Below are 13,365 nucleotides of genomic sequence, written 5' to 3'. Positions count from 1 at the left end.
GGGAAGCGCGGTGGGAACATTGGTTCCGGAGGGAAACGCGGCGCAACCTATTCCCACCCCCGTGCCGGGCGGGGGTCGCCGGCGGGGGACACCCCCGAGGGTCCCGAAGGAGGTGCAGGAAGTGGCCTGGATGTGCTCCCAGCCTTTGTGCCGGGCTGGTGTACTGGGTTTACGGAGATAGGTTTCATATTCCTCCCAGCAGCGGCCACCGCGCTGGGTTTGGATTCGGGATGGGCGACCTGGGCCCGTGACGTCACAAAAGCGGTGAGCGCCGGGGTGAGGCGGGGCTGTGACGTCACACAGGTGTCCCATCCACAGCACTGTGACATCAGCACCGTGTCTCTACAGGACACGTGCCACCACTCCTGGCTCCCAGTGCGGTCAAGATGGGACATGGATGAAGCCATGAGTTTCCTGCTCCCCCTGCTTGTCCTGCTGGCGGCCAGTACAGCCGTCCTGCTGGCCACCTGCATTTGGAAGGAACGGAAGCGCCTCGGGGGCCGGGCCAGGGGGTCCCAGCGCAGCCGAGCGATTCCAGAGGCTCCCGGTTCCTCCCCGGCTGAGGAGACCCCTCCCCACGGCCCGGCTGCCCCCGGGAGCCCCCTGTACATCCCCTGCGGCTGCGGCCCCGGCTGCGCCCCCTGTGCGACAGCGGCCCGGGAGCTGCAGGACCTGGTGATGCCGCTGTGGCCCGGGGTGTCCTTCCCGCGGGATTCGGAGATGTGGCAGCTGTTGTGGGAGGACCTGGGGCAGCTGCTGGAGCGAGGCCACCTGCCCTGCTGCGCCTCCTCCTGCTCCTTCAGCTCCTCTGGGAGCCTCCATCCTTCCCGGAGCCTCAGTGGCTGCTGCCAGACTCCAGATGGGGAAGACCCCGCGGACAGATCTTGCTGCTCCCTTGGAGCTGCGGGCATGAGGAGAAATTTGTCATCCTTGAGGATGCACGTGGCCAAGAAGAACCTGGAAGTAAAGCTGAGAGCCCAGCCCGTTCCAGTGAGGCGTTCCCAGGAGCAACTGGTGCGGCGGGAAGCGTCACTCCATTCCTCGGAGAGCCTCCCATGCTCCTCGAGCCTCAGCGGGAGCTGCCAGACTGCGGACAGTGGAGAAGATGCCACGGACAGTTCTCCATGTTCCCAGGAATCCACGGATATCAGGGGAACCCGCTCAGTCCTGAGGATGCACGTGGCCAAGAAGAGCCTGGAAGTCAAACTGGGAGCCCAGCCTGCTCCAGTGAGGAGTTCCCAGCAGCGAGTGGCACAGCAGGAAATGTCCTGGAGCCGCCGGCGGCCAATCCACAGCTCCCACAGCACTGCAGCGCAGCCGAATAGGAACAGCCGGTGCTCGGAGTCCAAGATCCTCCAGAGGCAAAGGGAGCTGGAATTCCCCCATCTCCGGGGAGCTCCTCCAAGCCGGATGAGGCTCCTATTGGCCGCTCAGATACTTCTGAGGATGCTCTGTTTTAAATAAATCAGTATTTCCCCAAAGAACCGCGTTTGGGCTGAGATAGGGCTCCTTCCCAACAGCCGAGTTAGGATTCCGGATGGGAATACTGTGGGTCATGCATGGTGTGATAAATTTATGCACCCAAATTGGTTTGGTCAATTGAAAATTTATTAATTAGAGCAAGCAAGGTATAGGCAAAAACAGCGCTGGGCGACAGGGGAGCCTCTGTTCCGTAGGGCTCCGCCAAGTGCCGCGCGCGAACCAGTTCCCGCTCCTCCTTTTATACATCTGGTGACGTGTCTTTAGGCTGGTACTCTGCGCATGTGTCGTCTGTTGCTGGGGGTCTTCTTCTGCCTCCTGGTAGTCGTGGTGATGGAGGCTGACAGTCTCCCTCAGGTAGGTCTCCCCTCGCAAACCCCTCCCGACATGGTGAAGGCCCCCGGAACTGGAACTGGGCAACACATCCCAAGCAAGGGCATGTTCTACAACATGTCTTAAGCAAGTACAAACCACAAACGAGCACAAACCACAATGTTCTAACATGTCTTAAGCAAGCACAAACAAAGGTTATACATATAATTTCATAATAAATACAATAAAGGTTGTACATATAATTTCATCACCACTAATTTCCCATTCTACTTTCTTAGTGAACAAAATACCCTTGTTTTTATCACAATCCCCCATTTCTCTTTATTCATTTTTGTTCACTAAACCTCTGTAATTCTTGCCTAGCTAATTCCATAGTTTCAAAGTTTTCTTCTTCGGGAACCTGTTCATATCCGGTCTTTAGATGAGCTGCTTCAAGGCGACTTTTCACAATGGAAACTAATTTGTTAAATATACATGGCCCAAAAGTAAGTCCTAACATCAATAGGATCACAGGTCTCATCATTGTTGATAATAAAGTAGTCAGCCAAGGAGAATGATTGAACCATGACTCATACCAACTTTGCTGGGCTTCCCTTTCCTTCTTCCTTTGTTCTAATTGCTTACGGAATTCGGCCATAGTATCAACTACTATCCCCATATGGTCTGCGTAGGTACAACACTCTTCTTCCAAAGCTACACATAACCCCCCTGCTGTAAAAATAGTAAGTTTAATCCTCGCCTATTTTGTAGAACCACTTCTGATAATGATCTTACGGATTTTACAAGACCATCTATGGTTTTGTCTATCCTTTCCAAGTCCTCGTCAACTGACATCCTCAAGTTCTTGAATCTTTGTTGTTGGGACACTAGGGAGGCCACCCCCGTCCCTACCCCAGCACCTCCTATGCTTAATAGTACCGCCATAGTAAGAGCTGTGAAAGGTTCCCTTTTCTCTAAATGGTGTTCTGGAGTTGTATGGTGGGCATACACATATTCTTTAGGATGGTATACTATTCTAGGGATCACTGCCACTTGTATACAGTATTCAAAACTTTCATTAAAAGCACGGGTTGATATGCATGGAGTAATCCCTAAAGTATCGCAAATCCATTTGGTGCTAGCCGCCGGAATCAGCCAATCTGCTGGCTCACGAGGATCTCTTACAGCCATTTGTACCTGACATAAGTGTGATTTCTCTGAGGGTATTCTGCCTATACATCTTCCCTTCCCCGTAACTTGGGTTATGCTTATTCCAGGTGTATTTTCCTTTCCTGTTTTCCAGAGGCATGATGTTGGATTTGTTCCATTAAGTCTCCTGGATTCTGCAGTTGATCCAATAGCCTCATAAAACGGGGGTTTTATACTATAACATAGCCAACATTCCTCAGTTAAATTAGGGTGTGTACTATTTAAAACTTCAAAACTGGCTTGTAGTATTTTCCAAAGGGCATTAAACTCTTGGGGGGGCATGTTTATGGGTACTAAGGCCTGAGAATCACTGCTACTTCGCCCTATGATGGTTTGTATATTACTATCATCATGTTTTTGGTGATTCTCCTCGGGTATTATCACTGGATTTGGTCTGATAGCCTCTGGTTTTTGTGGAACTCTCTCTTTTTTTATGAAGATATATACTCCCCTGTCACTCTTCATAGTCTCCCATATTCTAAAACCCCATGTTCTTCCCGATAACCATCCAGGGTCCTCTGGGTTTGTGACATTAATGTAATAGAACTTACAGGTGCCCCGTCCTAATCCTAGAGTCAAGCCAAAATTGTCTGCTCCTTGTATCTTACAGCCATAGGGGCCCCACCCAACCTTTAAATATTTGTCTGGATTTCCGACTTTCCATCCTGATGAAATAGTTTCGCAGCCCCAATATCCACAATAAAAATGACCTGGATAGTTGCAGTACCCTTTTCCTGGACTGGAGGCCGGACACGTATAAAATACAGCATAGGTGTGAATGTCTCCCAGTTTACCAAGAACAGATGAATGGGTAACTTGAAAACTAGGGGCTCCAGGTGTGACCTGTGCTTGAATTATAAACTGGTCTTCCCACCTGATTAGAGACCAATTGAAGGGTTCATGTGAGGAGATATCCCCAGTACATTCTTGGATCATAATTAGGGAACATATGATAGTAATTCGTAGAGCCAAGTGGTATTTATTGTCGCGAGGGATGGGGAAAGCCCCGGAGTTCGCCTGTCTTCTGGATTGCATCCAGTTGCCCTCATTGGGAGTCCCACCCCTCACTACCTCCTTGGGGTAGTTCCATAAGCATTTTCCTTGTATCCCAACCTGAGGGTTCTTTTCTCCACAGTATTTTATCTCTTTGCCTCGCCTGTCGACTCAGTTGCTTCGAGCCACGGGGGATACCATCTTCTCGGCAGCAGAGATATTCTTCAGGAGCCCTCTGGGATAGCTTCTGCTGCCTTCTGACATAGACGTCCCAGTTCTGATGTTTAATAGGGGGTGTGTTGCATGGGACTTTTCCCAGGCGAGTTCGACAAGTGCAATCAATGATTTTTACTACAAATGGTTTTGGCTCGTTCGGGTGATAGCAGTAATATTTTGGTTCAACTCCAAATGCAAATATCTCCCACCACTCTTTGGATTCTCTAATTAACCCCTTGTGCTTTACTTTATATTTTAGGGTCCAATCAGTTATGTCCCGCTGGAGTTTCCAACAGGGACCAAAAACTCCCCTCGGTGGGATCCCTCGCCTACAATGTGCCCACCACTTGTCTCCGCAAATCCTACAAAGGTAGCATACAAAAGGATAACAATTACACCTGGGTTGACCACATCTTATTTTAACACTTGAGTTACAAATTAGTCCCTCCTTCGTGTAGTTCAGGTCTGATGCATACTCAATGTGGCATCCATTCATTTACAGTTTCTTTCCTTTTTAGTCTCAACTTCAAGTCCCCTTGCTTTTCCACTATTTGCCACTCAGAAGCTGGCTTCTCCACCGGTCCTTTAATTCGGCTGGCATGAGTCCATCCTTTTTCAGCTGTTCGGACTGCAGTTTCTGTGGTAATGTGTGAAAGTAATGTGAGATAAGGACCTTCCCACTGCGGGGTTAGAGGAGCATCTTTCCATGTTTTAACCACTATCCAATCTCCTGGTTGTATACGGTGTAATTTCAAATCTAATGGGGGTCTTTGTGCTAATACCTTTTTTCTCCACAGACTTTCCCTATGTTTCATTAAGTGTACTATATACATATGCATATTCTGATCTCTTAATACTGGGTGATCTTGTGGTTCTCCCATATCATAGGGCATTCCATACAGCATCTCAAATGGGGATATCCCCATATCAGTCCTAGGCTGGGTCCTAATGTTTAATAGAGCTAGTGGCAGGCACTTTACCCAGGATAGTTTGGTTTCTAGCATAAGTTTTGTCAGCTGTTTTTTAATTTCTCCATTCATTCTCTCGACTCATCCTGAACTCTGTGGGTGCGAAGGTGTATGATGTTCCCACCGAATCCCCATTGCTGCCATGGTCTCGGCAACAATCTTTGACACAAAGTGGGGGCCTCTATCTGAATCGATGGTTTCCATAATCCCGTACCGGGGAATTATGCATTCCAGTAGAATTTTAATTACTACTTGGGTTGTTGCTCTTGCTGTGGGGAAAGCCTCTATGTAATGAGTAAAGTGATCCACCATTACTAATAAATACTTATACCTACCAACCTTGGGGAGTTCAGTAAAATCTACTTGGATGTTTGCAAATGGCTTGCATGCAGCCAGCCACCCTCTTTTTAGAGGCTGTCTTAAATTTGCTTTATTGACCTTTAAACAAGTAACACATCCCCTTACTACTTGTTTTGCTAGGTCATTTATCCCAATACACGTGTTTTGTGGCAAATTGATCTACCAATGCTTGCGCTCCCCAGTGTGTCTTGTCATGCATCCTTTTCATTATTTCTAAGGCTACTGCTTTGGGGAAATGTCGTGGTTTTGAACTAGTAATTAACAAAAAGGGGGAAAAAGAATTATTTATCTCTTGCTGTGAGATATGGATTAAAATAAGAGCAAACCAGGCATAAAACTTAAAAGGAGTAAAGAAAGTTTATTGACAAACTACAAGAATAAGAACACCAGAATAAACTTTTAGAAAAAACCTTTTCATTTCTCACTGCCTACCATTCTTTTGTTCACATGACAACAGAGACAAAAAACTTTACAATTTTGATGGTTTAAATAATCTCAATTCTCTTTACAGTCTTTCCATCAGTTTCTGTAAAGAAACAGAAGTTCCTTTCTGTTAATTTATGGAGTTTCTCACAAGAAAACTATTTTTGTTATAGTTTCTCGTTTCTCTGATATCAGCTGCTCAGAGCTGCTGTTATCAAAGCCCACCCCTCCCATTCCACATCACTCTGAAATGTGTTATGGGCCATGAGTTTGAGGATAGCATTTTTAAAGATAAGTTAGTCAAAGGCAAAAAGGTATTCTTCATTTGTTTCTGTGAGCTTCACTAGAAAACAGTTTTCTCATTGCCTCTCAAGGCTTCAAATCTCCCAGCACTTCACTATACCACAATTACTCTACTTTTTACTCAAATTTACACTTTGAACACTCTATTCCTCCCTACAAACTGTATCATGAATTAAAGGAGTTCTTTTCAGGACTTCATTGTCCATCCCCATAGTTTTAACAGAAAGATATTTCAGCTTAATTAAAGCATCTTCTTAATTCTCTACCTTTCTTGAAGTTTCTTTTCTTTCTTGCCACTAGTAGTTTATAAAGTCTCTTTTCATGTTGATCACTCTCCTTTTCTCTCTCTAGATAAAAAGATTAATCTGCAAGTCTCATCTGCATAAGAAAGAGTTAAAATCTTGCCCAAGCTTTTGTAGATGGTTCGGTGATCTCTGCTGAACAGGAGCTGGAGCCGTCTGCGATGGAAAGTTCCTCATAGCTGCTCTAGAGAGTGTGGTCGGTGTCTCTGCTTGCTGCAGGCCCAGAGCCCCTTTCTTTCTTCACTCAGCAGTTTTCTAGTGAATGTAGTTACAGCAAAACCTGCAGCCGAGCCAGAGATCGGGCCGGGCCGGGCAAGCCCCCGCAGGCCTTATCTCTCGGCCGGGAGACGCGGCAGGCCTGGCCCGGCCCCCGCCCGGCCGCATGGCCTGGGCAGGGAACCGGAGGCCAGCCGGAGCTCCGCCACCCTTCACAGTCAGGAAACAAAGAGCACCACAGACTTCTGGTTGTACACTTTAAGGTGGGGTTCACAAGTTGATCCCCCTTTTCAATGGCTAAAACTGCTGTCAATTCTCAGCAATGACCGATAATTGGTCAGGAGAAAAGACTCCCAGGAGTCCCCAGCAACTTTAACTTTCTTAAAGGTAAAGGAACCCCATGACAGTAAAACAGTTCTATTATCCTCTGGAAGTTGCCACTCTCCCCGGGAGTTCTTCCTTAATCCTATTTTCTGCATCTTCTCTTCTTCCTGGATAGTAAAACTGTATATTCTATGCACTTCCCGGGTGCTATCATGAAACTGGTACCCCTCTGTGCCTGGATTATCGCAAGCACTCTCAATATGTTTTGTACCACAACCTTCCCCACAGTCCTGACACAGGAGTTCCCATAAAGTATTCTCACAGCGACACTCTCGACATTCTTGTCCCTTTATTTCTTTGGGATCCCAATCAACATAGTAAGGGAACTCTTGCTTTTCTCCTTCTTTATTCGGGGAACAGTGGATTGCCATGAGGGCTACCCTCTTTGCTTCCTGGTCTGCGGCATTATTTCCTTACTCTTAAAGTCTATCCCCTTCTGATGTCCCTTCAGGTGAACCACAGCAATCTCTTTAGGTCCCCTTAAAGCTCTCAATATTTCTTTAATTAATTCTTGGTGAACCAAACCTTTCCCTTGTGAATTTATTAGTCCCCTCTCTTCCCAAATTTTTCCAAAGGTATGTACGATTTCAAAGGCATATTTTGAATCAGTATAAATGGTACCTGACTTGTTTCTTAGCAACTGCAGTGCCCGTAATACAGCATAAAGCTCACAGGCTTGGGCTGACCAAGATCTACTCAAGGGACCCGATTCTATAACTGACAGATCCTCTCCTCCAACTATGGCATATCCTGACACCCTTTTTCCTTCGATAACTCGGGATGAACCATCTACAAACAGCCTTTCCCCTTTTTCTAACTCTTCTTCTTCCAGGTCGGGCCTGATTTTTGTTTGCTCTTCTATGACGGACAGACACTCATGTACCAATCTTTCCTCATCTGGTTTCCCATACAAAAATTGGGCTAAATTCTGCAAACTAGTTACTTCTAAAGTTAATTTTGGAGAGTCCAGCAAAATTCCTTCATACTTTAAAAGTCGGGCATCTGTTATCCACTTCTCTGCCTTTTGTTGTAAGATTCCCCGGATATTGTGAGGGGATAGTACCCTTAGCTCTCCGCTGAGAGTGATTTTATTAGCCTCTTCTACCAGTAGGGCACAGGCTACTACAGCCTGCAGACAAGTAGGCCATCCTCTACTTACGGGGTCTAACAGTTTGGACAAATATCCCACCGTTTTCTTTTTCCCTGCCCATTCTTGGGTTAGCACCCCATAAGCTGTTTCCTCATCAGTGTTTATGAACAAATAAAAGGGCCTCTTCAAATCCAGCAGGCTCAGCACTGGAGCGTTAACCAAATCCTGTGGTAACCTTTCTAATTGTCTATCATCCTCTTCATTCCACTTCACCAACCCGTCCTGGCTCAGCTTTTCATATAGGAACTTAACTTTTGCACTATAGTTCTCTATCCATTGTCGGCAATATCCGACAAGGCCTAATAATTGTCTGACCTGTTTTTTACTCTTTGGAGGTGGCATGGATAAAATTCCTTTTACCCTTTCTGGGTCTATCTTCTTTTCCCCCTTTCGAAGGTAATGACCCAAGTACTTTACCTCCTCTTCTGCAAACTGCAGCTTTGCTTTGGACACCTTAAGCCCTTTTGCACTTAAGAAATTCAGTAGCTTGATACTCTCAGCCCGCACCTCCTCCTCTGTCTCCCCAGCAATGAGAAGGTCATCTACATACTGTATAAAGATCACCCCTTCCTTAGGCTGATATTCTTGTAGAATTTGCTCTACAGCTTGTCCAAATAAATTCGGAGACTCCGTAAAACCCTGCGGGAGCACAGTCCACCTCAATTGTTGTCTTCTATGCGTTTCGGGGTCTTCCCATTCAAATGCAAAATAATCCCTACTTTGTTCATCTAAGGGGCATGCCCAAAATGCATCCTTAAGGTCAATTACGCTATAATACTGTTTTTCGGGGCCTAATCGACTCAGCAAAGTGTGGGGGTTTGCAACCACTGGGAAGCGGGCCACAGTTCACTTGTTTATTTCTCTTAGGTCATGTACCAGCCGGTACGACCCGTCTGCTTTCTTCACAGGCAAAATGGGTGTGTTAAAGGGAGACATACAGGGCTCCAAAAGGCCCTTGTTTATTAACCTCTCTACTTCAGGCTTCAACCCCTTTCTCCCCTCGCGGGAGATGGGATACTGCTTTATTCTTATTGGGACCTCGGGGTTTCGGATGGTTACTGAAAAGGGGGTTATATTGAGCTTCCCAATAGTATCAGGGGTGTACCAAACTTCTGGATTAATTTTCTTCTCATCTTCAGTTCTCAAATGACAAAGTTTTATTTTCATTTCCTTATTTACCACTTCTATGCTGATACCAAATTCAATTATTAAATCTCTCCCCAGCAAATTATATTCGGCCTCCAAAACTAATAAAAAGTCACCCATCCCCATCTTAGATCTAGTTTCAACTAGTACATTTTTAATTATCGGAACCACAAATGGTTCTCCCTTTGCCCCTATTACTTGGGCTGTTTCTCTGGATATTTCGCACCCTTCTGGTAGTTTCTGAACAGTAGATCTTTCTGCTCCAGTATCTATCAAAAATTCCACCTCCTGTTGACGGGGACCTATTTGTAATTTTATCAAGGGCTCTTGATATTTCCGTGTCCCCATTAAATAGAGCCCCTGACCCCTCTAATCTTCCTTGAAGATCTTCTCATCCTTCATCCTTCTCCTACAACTTCTCCTGAAGTGTCCTCTTTTCCCACAATAAAAACACACATTCTCTTCCCTCCTTTCTACATTTGCTTTTCTTCTTTCTACCCGGGGCGGTCCTCCCCCATTTCTCTGGGGCATTGACCACCCATCCACGGCCGGGTCAGATTTCGCCTCTCTGACCATGGCCACCATCATCCTAGCGTGCCTCCGATGAACTTCATCGTCCCTCCGAACATACACCTTCTGGGCTTCTTTCAATAGCTCATCCAGCCCCTTATCCTGCCAATCCTCTATTTTCTCCAACTTCTTCCTAATATCCTCCCATGGTTTTGCCACAAACTGAGTTTTAAGCAGGGCCTGTCCCAGTTCATCTTTGGGATTTAGCCCAGAATACATTTGTAAATTCTTTCTTAAGCGTTCTAGCCATTCCGTGGGGGTTTCATCCTTCTTTTGTCTCTCGTTTAGGGCCTTATTTATATTCTTTCCTTTAGGTACTGCTTCTTTAATTCCTTGGACAATTATTGTCCTTAGGTCCTGCATATTGGTTCTATGCTCCTGCTGCTGCTGATTCCAATTCGGGTCTTCCATCGGCCACTTAGTGTCTGCCTGCGGCCCCTGGGCATATTGGGCATCCCAAATCCGCATACCAGCTCGCCTGATCATATTTCTCTCCTCAGCCGTAAACAAAATTTTCAAAATAGCCTGCAATTCCCCCCACGTATAAATACTAGGACCTAGGAATTGGTCCAATCTTTCTGCCACCCCCAGGGGGTCTTCTAGGAGGTTCCCTATTTCTTTCTTAAAGTCCCGTACCTCACCCGAATTCAGAGGAACTGAAATAAAGCCTACTGCTGGATTCGGGCCTGGCCCCCCCCACGGGCATTTCTTGGAGTGGATACAGGTTTTGCTGTTGCGCCCGCCTCCGGGTAATAGGCCCTTCTATATCATCAACAGGCTCCTGAGGGTTTTCTAATGGAGCATTGGGGGGTGGTGGATTTTGTGGAGGCACATATGGGGGAGGTATAAGGGGAATTTCTTCCTCCACGTTTTTGCCCTTTCGTTTCTCTTTTAGAGGAAACAAGAGCGTGCTCGGACTAGTCAGCCATACGACTGCATACGCACTCTCCTCTGGACATGGGGGGGTTTTGTCATTTACCCACAGGTTCAATTTTTGTCTTACCCAATCCTCTGAAGACCCAAATATCGGCCAAATCTAAAAAGACATTTTTAGAAATTTCCTTCCCCCCCATTCTATCATAAAATAATTAACAATTTTCACTTTATCCTTATCCCCTGTGGTAGGATAATGTTTCCAATTCTCTAACATAAATCCCAGTGGGCTATCCTTCGGCACCGTAAGAAGTTTAATGGGAGTCCGGGGCTTGCTCTTCCCTTGTCCCACCTTCTGGAGCACCCTCCAATCAACAGTACCCACTCGCTTCCCCTGGTTCGTGGCTCACGCCCTCGCGGGCAATGAGAACCGCACTACTGAGGGTCCGCACTCACTTGGGGAATCCAAGCTGCCGGTCCCCCTCTCACACAACCACACAATCGCTGCGCCTCCAGGAAACCCAACCCAGACCGAACGGAATCTTCCACAAATACTCACGCGTCCTGCGTCTTCGTCCGGACCTTTGTGCACAAAGTTTATAGGGTCTGACGGCCTCCTCCTTTGCCTAATACCTTGAATTTAAGTTCGTCAGTGCAACCGAGGCAGGAACCGGCCCTCCGGGCCTCTAAATATTAGCGGGGCACCCCCCGGTAGTGCCAAGAATCTGTCTTACAGATTGCATCCGAGTCACGGCACCAATTGTGATAAATTTATGCACCCAAATTGGTTTGGTCAATTGAAAATTTACTAATTAGAGCAAGCAAGGTATAGGCAAAAACAGCGCTGGGCAACAGGGGAGCCTCTGTTCCGTAGGGCTCCGCCAAGTGCCGCGCACGAACCAGTTCCCGCTCCTCCTTTTATACATCTGGTGACGTGTCTTTAGGCTGGTACTCTGCGCATGTGTCATCTGTTGCTGGGGGTCTTCTTCTGCCTCCTGGCAGTCGTGGTGATGGAGGCTGACAGTCTCCCTCAGGTAGGTCTCCCCTCGCAAACCCCTCCCGACATGGTGAAGGCGCCTTGCCCTGATTGGGCCCCTGGAACTGGAACTGGGCAACACATCCCAAGCAAGGGCATGTTCTACAACATGTCTTAAGCAAGTACAAACCACAAACGAGCACAAACCACAATGTTCTAACATGTCTTAAGCAAGCACAAACAAAGGTTATACATAGTACATATAATTTCATCACCACTAATTTCCCATTCTACTTTCTTAGTGAACAAAATACCCTTGTTTTTATCACACATGGGTGCTTTGGTTGCCCTCCTGTCATGGGGTTACTTGACCTTTAAGAAGGTTAAAGTTGTTGGGGACTGCCTGGAGTCTTTTCTCCTGACCAATTATCGGTCATTGCTGAGAATTGACAGCAGTTTTAGCCATTGAAAAGGGGGATCAACTTGTGAACCCCACCTTAAAGTGTAAAACCAGAGCTCTCTTGCTTTTTTTGCTTTCTGGCTGTGAAAAGTAGCAGAGCTCCGGCTTTTCGCTCTCTGCCCGGCCACGTGGCCGGGCAGGGGCTGGGCTGGGCCTGCCATGTCTCCTGGCTGGGAGATGGGGCCTGCGGGGGGCTTGCCCCGGGCCAAGCCGGGCCGGGCCGGTTCCTGGCTTGGCTGCAGGTTTTGCCGTGATGGAATTCACCAGAAACTGCCGAGTAAAGAAGGAGAGGGGTTCTGGGCCTGCAGCAAGCAGAGACACCGACTACACTCTCTAGAGCAGCTATGAAGAACTTTCCATCGCAGACGGCTCCAGCTCCTGTTCAGCAGAGATCACCGAACCATCTACAAAAGCTTGGGCAGGATTTTAACTCTTTCTTATCCAGATGAGACTTGCAGATTAATCTTTTTATCTAGAGAGAGAAAAGGAGAGTGATCAACATGAAAAGAGACTTTATAAACTACCAGTGACAAGAAAGAAAAAAAGCTTCAAGAAAGGTAGAGAATTAAGAAGATGCTTTAATTAAGCTGAAATATCTTTCTGTTAAAACTATGGGGATGGACAATGAAGTCCTGAAAAGAACTCCTTTAATTCATGATACAGTTTGTAGGGAGGAATAGAGTGTTCAAAGTGTAAATTTGAGTAAAAAGTAGAGTAATTATGGTATAGTGAAGTGCTGGGAGATTTGAAGCCTTGAGAGGCAATGAGAAAACTGTTTTCTAGTGAAGCTCACAGAAACAGATGAAGAAGACTTTTTGCCTTTGAATAACTTTTCCTTCAAAATGCTATCCCTAAACTCATGACCCATAACACACCTCAGGGTGATGTGAGATGGGAGGAGTGGGCTCTGATAACAGCAGCTCTGGGCAGCTGATATCAGGGAAACGGAAAACTATAACAAAAATAGTTTTCTTGTGAGAAACTCCATAAATTAACAGAAAGAAACTTCTGTTTCTCTACAGAGA

This window comes from Poecile atricapillus, chromosome 1 (assembly GCF_030490865.1).
Source record: "Poecile atricapillus isolate bPoeAtr1 chromosome 1, bPoeAtr1.hap1, whole genome shotgun sequence".
NCBI lineage: Eukaryota > Metazoa > Chordata > Aves > Passeriformes > Paridae > Poecile > Poecile atricapillus.
Note: the sequence above shows the minus strand (reverse complement) of the source record.